A 12,922-nucleotide genomic window follows, 5' to 3' on the forward strand; every position below is an offset into this window, starting at 1 on the left:
AGGAGATAGATGCTTAATGGACTGCACCACCCAGGCACCCCTCTGTTTTTTCTGTCTGTCTTTCTGTCGGTCCATTTGTCTGTGTGTGTGTGCTAATCTCTACCAGGGAGATTTAGGAAGCAGCCCAGAGGATTCAAGGCACACTAGCATCAGAACTGAGACTTTCAGATGCCTGGGTGGCTCAGGTGGTTAATCATCCGACCTCGGCTCAGGTCACGATCTCATGCTTCGTGGGTTTGAGCCCCGCGTCAGGCTCCGTACTGACAACTCAGAGGCTGGAGCCTGCTTTCGATTCTACTGTCTCCCTCTCTCTCTCTCTGTCCCTCCCCGGCTCACGGTCTGTCTCTCTCTGAAAAACAATAAATACATGTTTTAAAAAAACTTGAGAATTTCTTTTTTGGGGATTCTCTCTCTCTCTCTCTCTCTCTCTGCCCCTCCCCCGCTCTCTCTGTCTCTCTCAAAATAAATAAGTAAACTTAAAAAAAAGAAAAAAACCCTGAGGCTTTCTCTTCAATCAAATGAGAAAAACTGGAGGAGAATAATGAGAAAGAAAAAATAATGCCCTTGTATTGTGGTTTAGTGGCGTTTACTGCAAAACGGAATAGTCCTGACCCAGATCATTCTGGTCCCAGCGAAAGTCACCCAAACCATCCCACGAGCAGGAAAAGTGGCATGGTTAGGCACAGAGACTCTGAAACTGACACGTAGAGGATTCAATCTGGCTTCCCAACTCACTCCCCATGTAAGAAGCTTCTTCATTTTTCTGAGCCTTGGCTTCCTTACCTATAAATAGGGGCACGACAGCACCTACGTCACGAGGTCACAGTAAGAACTAAAAGTGTTAAAACCTGCAAATCACTTACAACAGTGCCTGACACAAAGAGAAACACTAGCCGTTATCTGAATGACCCCGCTCTGGGAAAACTCCTATTCAATCCTCAGAACCCAAGCCAGCCTTAACTCTGCCCTCCCAGAGAGAGACAAGACCCCCCCCACCACCACCTAACAGCTTCTTCTGTACTTTTCTTTTTAAGTTTATTTCTTTATTTTGAGAGAGAGAGAGAGAGTGCCAGCAGGGGAGGAACAGAGAGAGAGAGGGAGAGAGAGAGACTCTCAAACAGGCTCTGCACTGTCAGGGTGGAGCCTCATGCGGGGCTCGAACTCACGAACCATGAGACCATGACCTCAGCATGAGTCAGACGCTTAACCGACTGAGCCACTGAGGCGCCTCTCCTTCTGTACTTTGAACAGGCTTCTGGGGCTGCACACGTCATCCTCTTGTAATTTACAGGCTAATTTTCATGGCTGTCCATGACCTTGAGCTGCCAGCTCCTTCCTAGAGGTGCCCTCTCCGTGCCCGCCATCCGAGGCAGCTCTGCTCACACCTAGTGGGAGATGGTCAGCAGGTGTTGACCTACTTGAGTTGAAGCAAACAAGAGCGTGGCATCCGGAAATCTTGTTCTTTCATCCCGTCTCCCGTGGGAAAGGAGTCTCCCCAACATCCCCTAGGATCAGGTATCACCACCAGGGAACCCCGCCCCATCCCATTCTCCCTCCCTGACCCAGCCTGAGTTCTGCGCACATTCTTCCTCTTCTTCCTTTTTATACTTTCGTGACGTACTATGTACCCGTGACCAATGCATCATATCGCTTTGTGTGTTTGAAACTTTTACATAAGTGGCGACATACAGCTTGTGTCCTCTGACAACTGGCTTTTTTTTTTTCCCCCGCCCAGCACTATGTCGTCAAGATTTATCCACACTGATATGTGCAGATCTAGTCTATTCATCCAGGGGCCACGAAAATGCATGGCTCGCAATCTCACTTCCCACACGCTGTTCCCAGCATGCAGCTGAGCACGGCAGGGCTACTGAAGCCAGTCCAGTGCTGTGAGATGTGGGACCCCTCCCCTGGCAGGGGGTCATGTCCACATCAGGCCTGAAGGCTCTTCCACCTTTCCTGGGCTCCCTCCTCTTTATTGTCCAGGAAATCTCTTATAGATCTAACCCCATTTTAGTGTCTGCTTCTCAACGAACCCAAACACCCAATTCCTTTTAACTTTTTCATTACTATTCTACTCTACACAGATTGCCACCACTTTTGTATGCTTTATTACATCCTGAGGACATTCACACTGTTTTAGTGTTTTGCTATTGCCAGTAATTCTGGCTCATGGGATGGCTTCTGAGTCATGGGGACACATAACTGGGCTTTTCCCCTTAGCGTGACATCAGGGGATTTGTGGTCTACAGTGGCCCCCGCTGATCTCAGACTCCTGGAAGTCGTGCTCTTGTGGACCCTCCTCGCCTTGAGCATGTGCTGTGCCTAGAGATTCTCTTCTATGAATAGCAAAAGTGATGGATGTCACTTTCAAGATTAGGTTACGAAAAATCATGGCCGCCATCTTGGGTTGCCCTCTCCTGTCATCTCTCACCCAGGCATTTGCTCACTCTGAGGGAAGCCATGCTGTGAGCTGTTCTGTGGACAGGTCCACATGGCAAGGACGAGGGAGGTCTCCAGCCAAAGTCATCAAGAACTGAATCCCACCGACAGCCAGTGCATGAGCTGAGAAGAAAATCCTCCCCCCGTGGAGCCTTCAGATGAAACTGCAGCCCCTTGACTGCAACCTTGTGAGAGATTTTGAGTCAGAGACACCTGGCCCAGCAGATTCTTGACCCACAGAAGCTATGAAACTTAAAAACATATCGGTTTTTAAGCCACTAAGCTTTGCAGTAATTTGTCTTGCAGCAGTATTGTAACTAATACCATATCTGAATGTATCCATAAACATCTGTCCAATCTCCCCACCCCAACTCCAGAGCTAGCGATCGGTCCTGAGCTCTTGCCAATGATGAGGCATGGACACCATCTCTTATAATTACAAGCTCATTTCATCCTCACTCAGCCTCAGAGATTTCTGGGGACAGCACCATCACCAGGCTGGACACACCCGTCAGACCTTGACTCCACAGTGCCCCTCCCTCCCCCACTTCCTCCCTTCCTCCCTCCTTTCCTCCCTCCCTCAATTCCTTCCTTCCTTCCTTCCTCTTTCCTTCTTTCCTCCCTTCCTTCTTCCCTTCTTTCCTTCCTTCCTTCCCTTTCTTTCTTGCTCTTATTCTCCTAATATATTTGAATCCTCATCATGCACCAGACAATATTTTAGGCAAGTCCTCTCTTCCACAGTAATGGATGAAGAAGACCAGAACCCTACTTGAGGACTGCTATGGGATGAATTGCATCCTCCCAAAATTTGTACATTGAAGCCCTAACTCCCAGTACCTCAGGATGTGACTATATTTGGAGATGGGGTCTTTAAAGAGGTAATTAGATTAGAGTGAGACCATTGGGATGGGCTCTAATCCAATCTGACTTGTGTCCTTATACAAAGAGGAAATTTGGACAAAGAAGTGTGAGCACATAGAGAAAGCGAAGACACGTGAAGACACAGTGAGAAGATGGCCATCCGCAGGCCAAAGAGAGAGGCCTCAGGAGAAGCCAAGCCTGCTGACATCTTGACCTTGGACTTGTAGCCTCCAGACCTGTAAGAGAATACATTTCCATGTTTCCAAACACGCAGGTGAGTAAGTGAGCACAACACCCTCAGGTGAAGGTAAGTGTACTAGAGAAAATAAAACTGAGGATCAGGATGGGGGGATCTCAAGTGGCCTGGCAGAGAGATGCACCATGGGGACCACAGCCTGCAGAGGTGGCCTTCAAGCTGAGAGGTGAATAACAAGGAGCTAGTCGGGCAAAGGTTTGGAGACAGAGTGCTGCAGGCAGAGGGAAGAGCTTATGGAGAAGTCCTGGGCTCTGGAACGTAATTGCTGAGTGGACAGGTTCACTGGCTAGGTGGTTCTCCCTTCCTGGTCCCATGCCTCAGTTTCCTTTTGAGGATGCTCTGCCCCTTGCCATTTTGAGAAGTCCAGAGGCCTACTGATCGACACAGTCTCTCCTGCCCCCCTGAAAGCATTGACATACATGTGACCAAGGTCAGCTAGGAGCTGTCTGTCTCTCAGGCACTGGTTCTGGAGCAGAGAGAGCAGAGGCGTGAGGTGGGGACAGAAAGTGGGGGCGGGGGAGGGTGACAAAGAGTTTGGCGCTGGTCCTTGGGACTGCCCCTTGGATCTGCCAGTGCCCAGCTGGCACCAGCTGCTGTGACTTATGTGAACTGACCCCAAATGTCCTCCTCTCCCTCCCCAACAAATTCCCCTGGTGGCTACAACAGGTGCTGGTGCCCATGTGGGTAAAAGCAGGCTGCAGGGGCTGAGACCGAATTTCCACTGGGCCATGTGTCTGGACCTATGGCCAAGTCTGTCCCCTCAGCCCCTCTTGTGTGGAAGTTTAGGGAGGGGGTCGAAGTGGTAAGGGGGGAGGCAAGAATGAGATATTTGCTTTTTAGGGAAATTGTGGCAAACAGAAAGAGGGAAGGTGTGAGAGCAGGTTCCAAGTCCACATGACCACATTTACAAAAAATATAAACAAAAATAGAGGTATTCAATGAATCCAGAGCTCACTAATCATCCAGGATGGGCTCACAGAATATCTGCTTATTGTAAAGAAAACAAAAACTAATCACACAGAAAATAACAATGGTATTCTGGCAGATATCCTTTCAGCTACTTAAAAAATCTGGAGGGGGGGGGGGTCGGTGCCTGGGTGGGGCCATCGGTTAAGACTCTTGATTTCGCCTTGGGTCATGATCTCACGGTTCATGAGATCCAGCCCTGCATTGGGCTCAAGCCTGATTAGGCTTCTCTCTCTCCCTCTGTCTCTACCCTTCCCCCACACCTGAATGCTCGAGCACACGCACACTCTCGCATGCTCTCTCTCTCTCTCAGGTAAATAAATAAACATTTTTTAAAAATGTTTTGGGGCACCTGGGTGGCTCAGTCAGTTAAGCGGCCGACTTCGGCTCAGGTCATGATTTCATGGTCCGTGAGTTCAAGCCCCGTGTCGGGCTCTGTGCTGACAGCTCAGAGCCTGGAGCCTGTTTCAGATTCTGTGTCTCCCTCTCTCCCTGCCCCTCCCCTGTTCATGCTCTGTGTCTCTCTCTATCTCAAAAATAAATAAACATTAAAAAATTAAAAAAAAATGTTTTGTTGTGGGAAAATATATGTAATGTAAAATTTACCCCTTTAACCATTTTCACGTGTACAGTTCAGTGGCGGGAAGTCCATTCACGCTGCGGTACAGCCATCCCCACCATCCCTCTCCGGTGCTTTTTTCATCTTCCCAAACTGAAACCCTGTACCCGTCAAACAAAAACGCTCATTCCCTCCTCCCCCAGCCCCCGGCAACCACCATTCTACATTCTGTCTCTATGAATTTGACTATAGCGATGCTAAGTGGAATTATGCAGTATTTGTCCTTCTGTGCCTGGCCAGACTACTTTCTGGTTTTGTTTTTTTTTTAATGTTTATTTACTTTTGAGAGAGAGAACACAAATGGGAGAGAGGCAGAGAGAGAGAGAGACACACACACACACACACACACACAGAATCCAAAGCAGGCTCCAGGCTCTGAGCGGTCAGCACAGAGCCCGACGCGGGGCTCGAACCCGCGAACTGTGAGATCATGACCCGAGCCGAAGTCGGGCGCTCAACCGACTGAGCCACCCAGGCGCCCCTACTTTTCCACGCAGACTTCATTACACAAGTGGAATCACAAGTGAGCACTGTTTCGTAATGGTTTCTGCTTGGCAATACATCAGTGACGTGTGTCCACATTCGCGCACAGAGCTCAGCACCTTGGTTGGTGTCTGCTGTACATTCTGCAGAGAGCTGTGCATGTCATTTGCCTAACGCGTCCCCGCTGGTGGACATTAGGTTGTTTCTAGTCTCTTTCCTAAGCCATCTTCAGTAAATGACTTCAGTCTTCATCCCCACAAAGGCGAGGGGGGTCTTTAAAACGAACGCCCACAGGTGCAGTTTCCAAGCCAAAGGGAGCAGTTTACAAAATGATGCACATTGTCAGATTGTACCTAGAAGGTAGGATATAAAAATGCTCATTTTCTCAGCAACTCTGGGAGTTATCATCAGCCTTTATGTAATATTTTCTAATGTGGCTGGAGGACAAAAAAACATCTCACTGCTTCGATTTGCTTCTATTCGATTGAACATCTTTTCATATGTTTTCTGGCCATTTGCCTTTCTTCCTTGGTGAATTGCCTGTTTCTACTTTTTACAACTTTCAAGGAAAAAAAAAATATTCAGAAATAAAGAGGTATGTGTGCTACCCTCAGGAACAAGACCAAATAAAATTGTGCCTCCTTAAGCCTCTCAGAAGGGCACCTTTGTCAACAGAATGAATGTGTTTTGAAATTCCTCCTTTAGCAGGTTTCCAGGGTATTTTATTTGTTCAATATGTGAATCATTAGCATCACAGCGGCTGAAATAATCAGCGCCAAGAAGCTTCAAGGTTTCCTTCCAGCTCCTAAATCTCAGATAACAAAGAAAAAAAGTAAGTTATCTGGCCCCAGAAATACAAATTTACATTTCCTCAGGTAGCTGAGGCCAAGTGCAACTTAACATCAAGCCTGGCACCTGGTGAGCTGTGTGCAGAGAGGAAGTCACTGAAATCTGAAATCCTTGAGGTGTGCTTTCTTCCACTGGAGTCCCTGTACCGTCAACAAAAGAAGTTGCACAAAAAACAGGGGAGTCCTTTTCTTCCGCCACAGAATGAGCATCAGAAATGTCCCTCCCAAAAGTTCATGCCAATATTCATTTAGATAACATTCTGCCACTTAGGAAACCAAGAGGTGATTTTCTTTACATTTTTCTTTGTTTTTTTTTTTATTTTTATAAATAAAGAGGAGAAAAATAAGCCCAGTTTTCCTAGTTTTGTGAGCAAGAGCCAAAGTCTCATGGGATTCAATCAAAAGTGTGGCCACAGGGAGCCAAGTGGGAAGGAGTGAGGTTTTGGAGGCAGGGAGAACGCGGGCACACCCAGAACCACGGTGAACCCAGAGTGCTCCCTCCAGTCTGGTTGCGACAACAGTGACAATGACAGCCAGCAATAATAATAACTGCTCAAGAGAACTGTAACACCTTCACGGCAACACGTGCATTTCCTGCTCCTAGGTAGACAAAAGTCCCAAATCATTATCCCCATTGTCACTGTCACTCTTTGATATATCTCAGCCCCAAATTCAGATGAACTCAAGGCACATCTTCGTGTCCTTCCTGACAGCATCCTTTTCCTGGACATCATTTGAGCACCCTCTCCAAGCAAGACCCCTATATAGTCGGCCAGAAAGGATTTTCTTCACTTTATGGAAAGGAAAAGTAAGGAGCGACATGGTGTTGCTTGGCCACAGGGCTCTACCACTTAGATCAAAGGGGGAAAGTGACAGGTGATATGTGACAGGTGAAAGTGACAGGAGAGAGAAAAACTCTCTCTCCAGAAGAAAACATGAAGGGTCTAAGGAAAGATATTTGAGCATTAGAATACTTTTAATTGCAAGTAACAGAAACCCAACTCAACTTGTCCTACGGGACTATGGCCTGGGGTGCGCCTCAAAGCTCAACACAGCAAGGCCAGAGCCATGTGGGAACAAACTGTGTGGTTTCGGTCTCTCATCCCAGCCCCTCTCCCCCAGCATGTTCGGTTCCCTGAAACCACGTGGCAGAAAACGTGGTACCCCAGGGCCACCAACACCATCACCCACAGCACCTGGGTCTGCGCATTACAGGACAGCCACTCGAGTTCTTAATTCTATGGGAGGGCTCTGACTGGCCCAGCCTGACCTGGCTAGCTGCTTTCCTATGTAGGCCATCCTGGATCAGGTGTTCATCTATGATCAAAGGCTAGGGTTGTCTGACCTTGAAGCCCTGGGAATTCGCAACAAGCAGAAGCCATTCCTAGATATTCCAGTAGTGGGTCTTACAAATTGCCATGAACTTTTTTTTTTTTTTTTTTTTTTTTGAGAGGGAAAGAGAGCATATGACAGAGAGAGGGGCAGAGGGAGAAAGAGAGAGAATCTTAAGCAGGTTCCACACTCCACACGGACCCCGAGGCGGGGCTCAATCCCACAACCCAGGATCATAACCTGAGCCCAAATCAAGAATTGGATGCTTAACCAACTGAGCCACCCAGGCAATCCTTGCCATGAACTTCTGAATTGAAAGTTTCTTTATTTTCTCTCCCTCTGCCCCCTCCTCCTCTCATGCTCTCTCTAAATAATAATAATAATAATAAAATTAAAAAGCAAAAAAAGGGAGAGGATGACTGGGTGGCTCAGTTGGTTGAGTGTCTGACTCTTGATTTTGGTTCAGGTCATGATCCCAGGGTCGTTGAATTGAACCCTGAGTCAGGCTTCTCACTGAGTGTAGAGCCTGCTTAAGATTCTCTCTCTCTCTCTCTCTCTCTCTCTCTCTCTCTCTGTCTCTCTCCTTTTGCCTCCTCTCCCCCACTCATGTGCACTCTCTCTCAAAAAAAAAAAAAAAAGAAAAGAAAACTAAAATTAAAAAAAAAGAACAAGAAAGTTCCTGGCATGCACACCAGATTTCAATTCACCTAGGTAAATACCAAAGAGTGGGATTGCTGGATTGCATGGTAAATATATGTCTAACCTTATAAGCTCACTGAAAGAAATAGATAAAGCTATTTCAGTGCTATATATATTAAAGAAACTGAATTTTTAATGAAAACTTTCCAACAAAGAAAGCTTTACACCCAGATGGTTTTGTTGGTGGACTCCACTAAACAATTAAAGAAGAAATCATATCAATCCTACACAACCCTTTCAGGAAAATAAAACAGGAGGCAAACTCCTCAGCTCACTATATGAGACCAGATTTACCCTGATACCGAAACCAGAGAAAGACTTTACAAGGCTACAGACCAATACGCCATACACAGATGCAAAATCCTCAACCAAACAGTAGCAAATTTAATCCAGCAATATATGAAAAGGATAGTATATCACAACTAAATGGAGTTTATCTCAGGAATGCAAGGCAGTTTCAACACAGGAAAATCAGTGTCATTTGTCAAAAAACCATAGATCCAGGAGCGCCTGGGTGGCTCAATTGGTTAAGCATCCGACTCGGGCTCAGTTCATGATCTCGCAGTTCGTGGGTTGGAGCCCCACGTCGGGCTCTGTGCCGACAGCTCAGAGCCTGGAGCCTGCTTCAGATTCTGTGTCTCCCTCTCTCTGCCCCTCCCTGGCTCATGCTCTTTCTCTGTCTCTCAGAAATAAATAAACATTTTTTAAAAATCCATAGATCTGTATACCACAAAGAGTCAATTTTACTGTGTGAAAATTTTTAGAAGTCATGCAGAACATCAGAGGCATCCAAGATGGAATGCACACAGTGACAAATGAATCTGTCTACAGACGGATGGCTTAAGCACACTCAACCTGGTGAGGAAGGAAGGAGCTAAGACACTGTTTTGATAGATTCTGTAAGAATAAAGAAAAAAAGAACTACATAGAAACTGTGCTCTGGTTGGTAAATTTGTTTCTCCATCAGATACCGGTTACGAATTCCAAAGGTATGTTACACGTACAGTAGAGTTGAGCAAATAAGTAGATATTTGGAGACAATATTGGAGATTATGAAAGTCTTTTTATTTACTCAGAAAGAAGTTACAAAAGAACCAAGGGGGGGTGTGTGCCAGAAGGGAACACCATGGTGCTGGATTGGAGTCAGAAATATCAGCATGGGGGCGCCTGGGTGGCTCAGTCGATTAAGCGATCAAATCTTGATTTTGGCTCAGGTCGTAATTTCATAGTCATGAGAACGAGCCCCGCATTGGGCTCCGCACTTGGCATGGAACCTATTTGCGATTATATCTCTCTCCCTCTCCCTCTGCCCCTCCCATGATTGCTCTCCTGCTCTCTCTCTCTCTCTAAAATAAAATTTAAAAAAAAAATCAGTATAAACTCGTTTGTTAAAGTAGAGATATGTGTATATGCATGTGTAGAAAACATACATAGGAATCCTTACCTCTGTCTGCTGAGACAGCCTAGAACCAGCAACACTCCAATATCAATAAGGACACCCAGCATCCAGATCTTGATTTCTTTCTTTCTTTCTTTCTTTCTTTCTTTCTTTCTTTCTTTATTATTAAAATGTTTTTTAACATATATCCAAATTGGTTAGCATATAGTGCAACAGTGATTTCAGGAGTAGATTCCTTAGTGCCCCTCACCCATTTAGCCCATCTCCCCTCCCCCAACCCCTCCAGTAACTCTCAGTTTGTTGTCCATATTTATGAGTCTCTTCTGTTTTGTCCCCCTCCCTGTTTTTATATTATTTTTGTTTCCCTTTCCTTCTGTTCATCTGTTTTGTCTCTTAGAGTCCTCATATGAGTGAAGTCATATGATGTTTGTCTTTCTCTGACTAATTTCACTTAGCATAATATCCTCCAGTTCCATCCATGTAGTTGCAAATGGCAAGATTTCCTTCTTTTTGATTGCCGACTAATACCCCATTGTATATATATATACCACATCTTCTTTATCCATTCATCCATCGATGGACATTTGGGCTCTTTCCATACTTGGGCTATTGTCGACAGTGCTCCTATAAACATGGGGTTGCACATGTCCCTTCGAAACAGCGCACCTGTATCCCATGGATAAATGCCTAGTAGTGCAATTGCTGGGTCGTAGGGTAGTTCTATTTTTAGTTTTTTAAGGAACCTCCATACTGTTTTCCAGAGTGGCTGCACGAGCTTGCATTCCCACCAACAATGCAAATGAGATCCTCTTTCTCCGCATCCTCGCCAACATCTGTTGTTGCCTGAGTTGTTAATGTTAGCCATTCTGACAGGTGTAAGGTGGTAGCCAGATCTTGATTTCTAAATGCTGTTCTTTCATATAAGGAACCAGGAATTTTGGAAGAAGAGGTTGATTCTAGGGGGACAGAGAATATACAAATGAGCTGGCAAACCCAGAAAATAATAGTGTTTTTAAAAAACCCAAATAAATACAGAGAACAAACTGAGGGTTGATGGGGGGTGGCTGGGGTGATGGGGACTGAAGAGGGCACTTGTTGGGATGAGCACTGGGTGTTGTATGTAAGCAATGAATCATGGGAATCTACTCCCAAAACCAAGAGCACACTGTATACACTGTATGTTAGCCAACTTGACAATAAATTATATTGAAAAATAAATAAATAAATAAACCTGTGTGACATACTTCCCCCAATCATAATATCAGCCTAATTATGAGAAAACATCAGACAAGTATAACTGAGGGACATTCCACAAAATACCTGACCAGTACTCTTGAAAAGTGTGAAAATCATGAAACACAAAGTCACGAAGACTGGGGAACAAGGAGACGCAAAGACTACATACAATATGGGCTCCTGGATTGGATGCCAGAACCAAAAGTGCACATTAGTGAAAAACTAAGGAAATCCGAATAAAGTCTGTAGGTTAGTTACTAGTATTGCACCAATATTAATGTCATTTTGATAAACATACTGTCAATTAGGTACTATGTTAGTAGCAGGGGCACTGAGTAAAGAGAACACGGGAGCTCTCTGCACTATTTTTGCAACTCTTCTGTAAGTCTAAGATTATTTCAAGATAAAAAGTTTCTTTGAAACCACAGATAGAAACTAGTACACAGTTATTAGAATGGCTAAAATAAAAACATTGGCAATACCAAATGCCGGTAAAGTTGCAGGGCCGCTCGAATTCTCAAAATTGCTGATGTGGTGTTATGGAAAACAGTGTGCAGTTTCTCATAAAGGTAAACCTACGCTTACCCTGTGATTCAGCCACCCCACTTGTAGGTATTTACCCTGGAGACATGAAAACCCATGTACACGCATACCTGTATTGGAATTTTTATAGCATTTCACTCATAATGGCTGAAAAATAACCCAAATCTCCTTCAACAAGATAAACTGTGGGGGCTCCTGGGTGGCTCAGTCGGTTAAGCATCCGACTTTGGCTCAGGTCATGATCTCGTGGATTGTGGGTTCAAGCCTTGCATCAGGCTCTGTGCTGACAGCTCAGAGCCGGGAGCCTGCTTCAGATTCTGTGTCTCCCTCTCTCTCTCAGCCCCTCCCCCACTCATGCTCTGTTTCATTCTCTCTCAAAAACAAATAAACATTTAAAATGAAATTTAAAATAAAAAATTTTAAATGAATAAATGTTAAAAAAAATCAAGATAAAAAAAAGATAAACTGTGGTATACCCAAAAAATGGAATACTACCCAGCAGAAAACAAGAAACAAACTACTGATACATGAGACAACATGGATGAATCTGAACATGGGTGAAAGAAACCAGACTCAAAAGGGTACATACCACATGAGTCCGTTTATATGACACTCTCTGACAGACAAAACCCCTGGAATGGAGAGTGGGCCAATGGTTTCCAGAGTCTGGGATTCGTGGAGGGGTTAACCACTAAGGGGTTAACTGCAAGGGATTTTGGGGGGTGATGAAACTGTTCTTTGTCATGATTGTGGAGGTGGCTGCCTGACTTTATGCATTTGTCAAAACTCATAACTATACACCCCCAAAAGTAAATGTTACTATATGTAAACTATTTCTAATTAAATTTTAAAATGTGTCCAGTAAATACAAAGCCAAAGCCCTCTTGACACCTCATCCCAGGCTCCTCCCTACCTTTCCAGAAGTAACTACTGAAATGAATTTAGTATCTACGCCTCTGACTCTAAAAAAAAAAAAAAAAGGTTTTTTTACATACTTATACGTGTGCCCATAGAAAATAACACCATTTGTGGGTTTTTAAGCATAATAAACACTCACATATCACATTGCATGTATCTTTCTTCCTCTAGCAGTCAAGGGAATTTCCAAGGGTCCCTTGAGATTTTCAAAGGTCCTTTTCAAAGGTCTCTCAAGTCATTCAGGAGTAGATGCTGATGTGTCACCAGGACCATGAGAGGACAATGAGGGCTCTGCCTAGCCTCTCCCCCTCCTAGAAAGG

At 45.0% G+C, this 12,922-nt stretch overlaps 1 non-coding gene across 1 annotated transcript; it reads right to left on the reverse strand.

Annotated features, from left to right (window-relative positions):
* Positions 1–5,536: 5,536 nt before the first annotated feature.
* On the reverse strand, positions 5,537–5,621 carry TRNAR-UCG. Its single transcript has one exon. It is a non-coding gene; the product is annotated as a tRNA-Arg (tRNA).
* Positions 5,622–12,922: the final 7,301 nt, after the last annotated feature.

This window comes from Leopardus geoffroyi, chromosome E2 (genome assembly GCF_018350155.1).
Source record: "Leopardus geoffroyi isolate Oge1 chromosome E2, O.geoffroyi_Oge1_pat1.0, whole genome shotgun sequence".
Taxonomy (NCBI): domain Eukaryota; kingdom Metazoa; phylum Chordata; class Mammalia; order Carnivora; family Felidae; genus Leopardus; species Leopardus geoffroyi.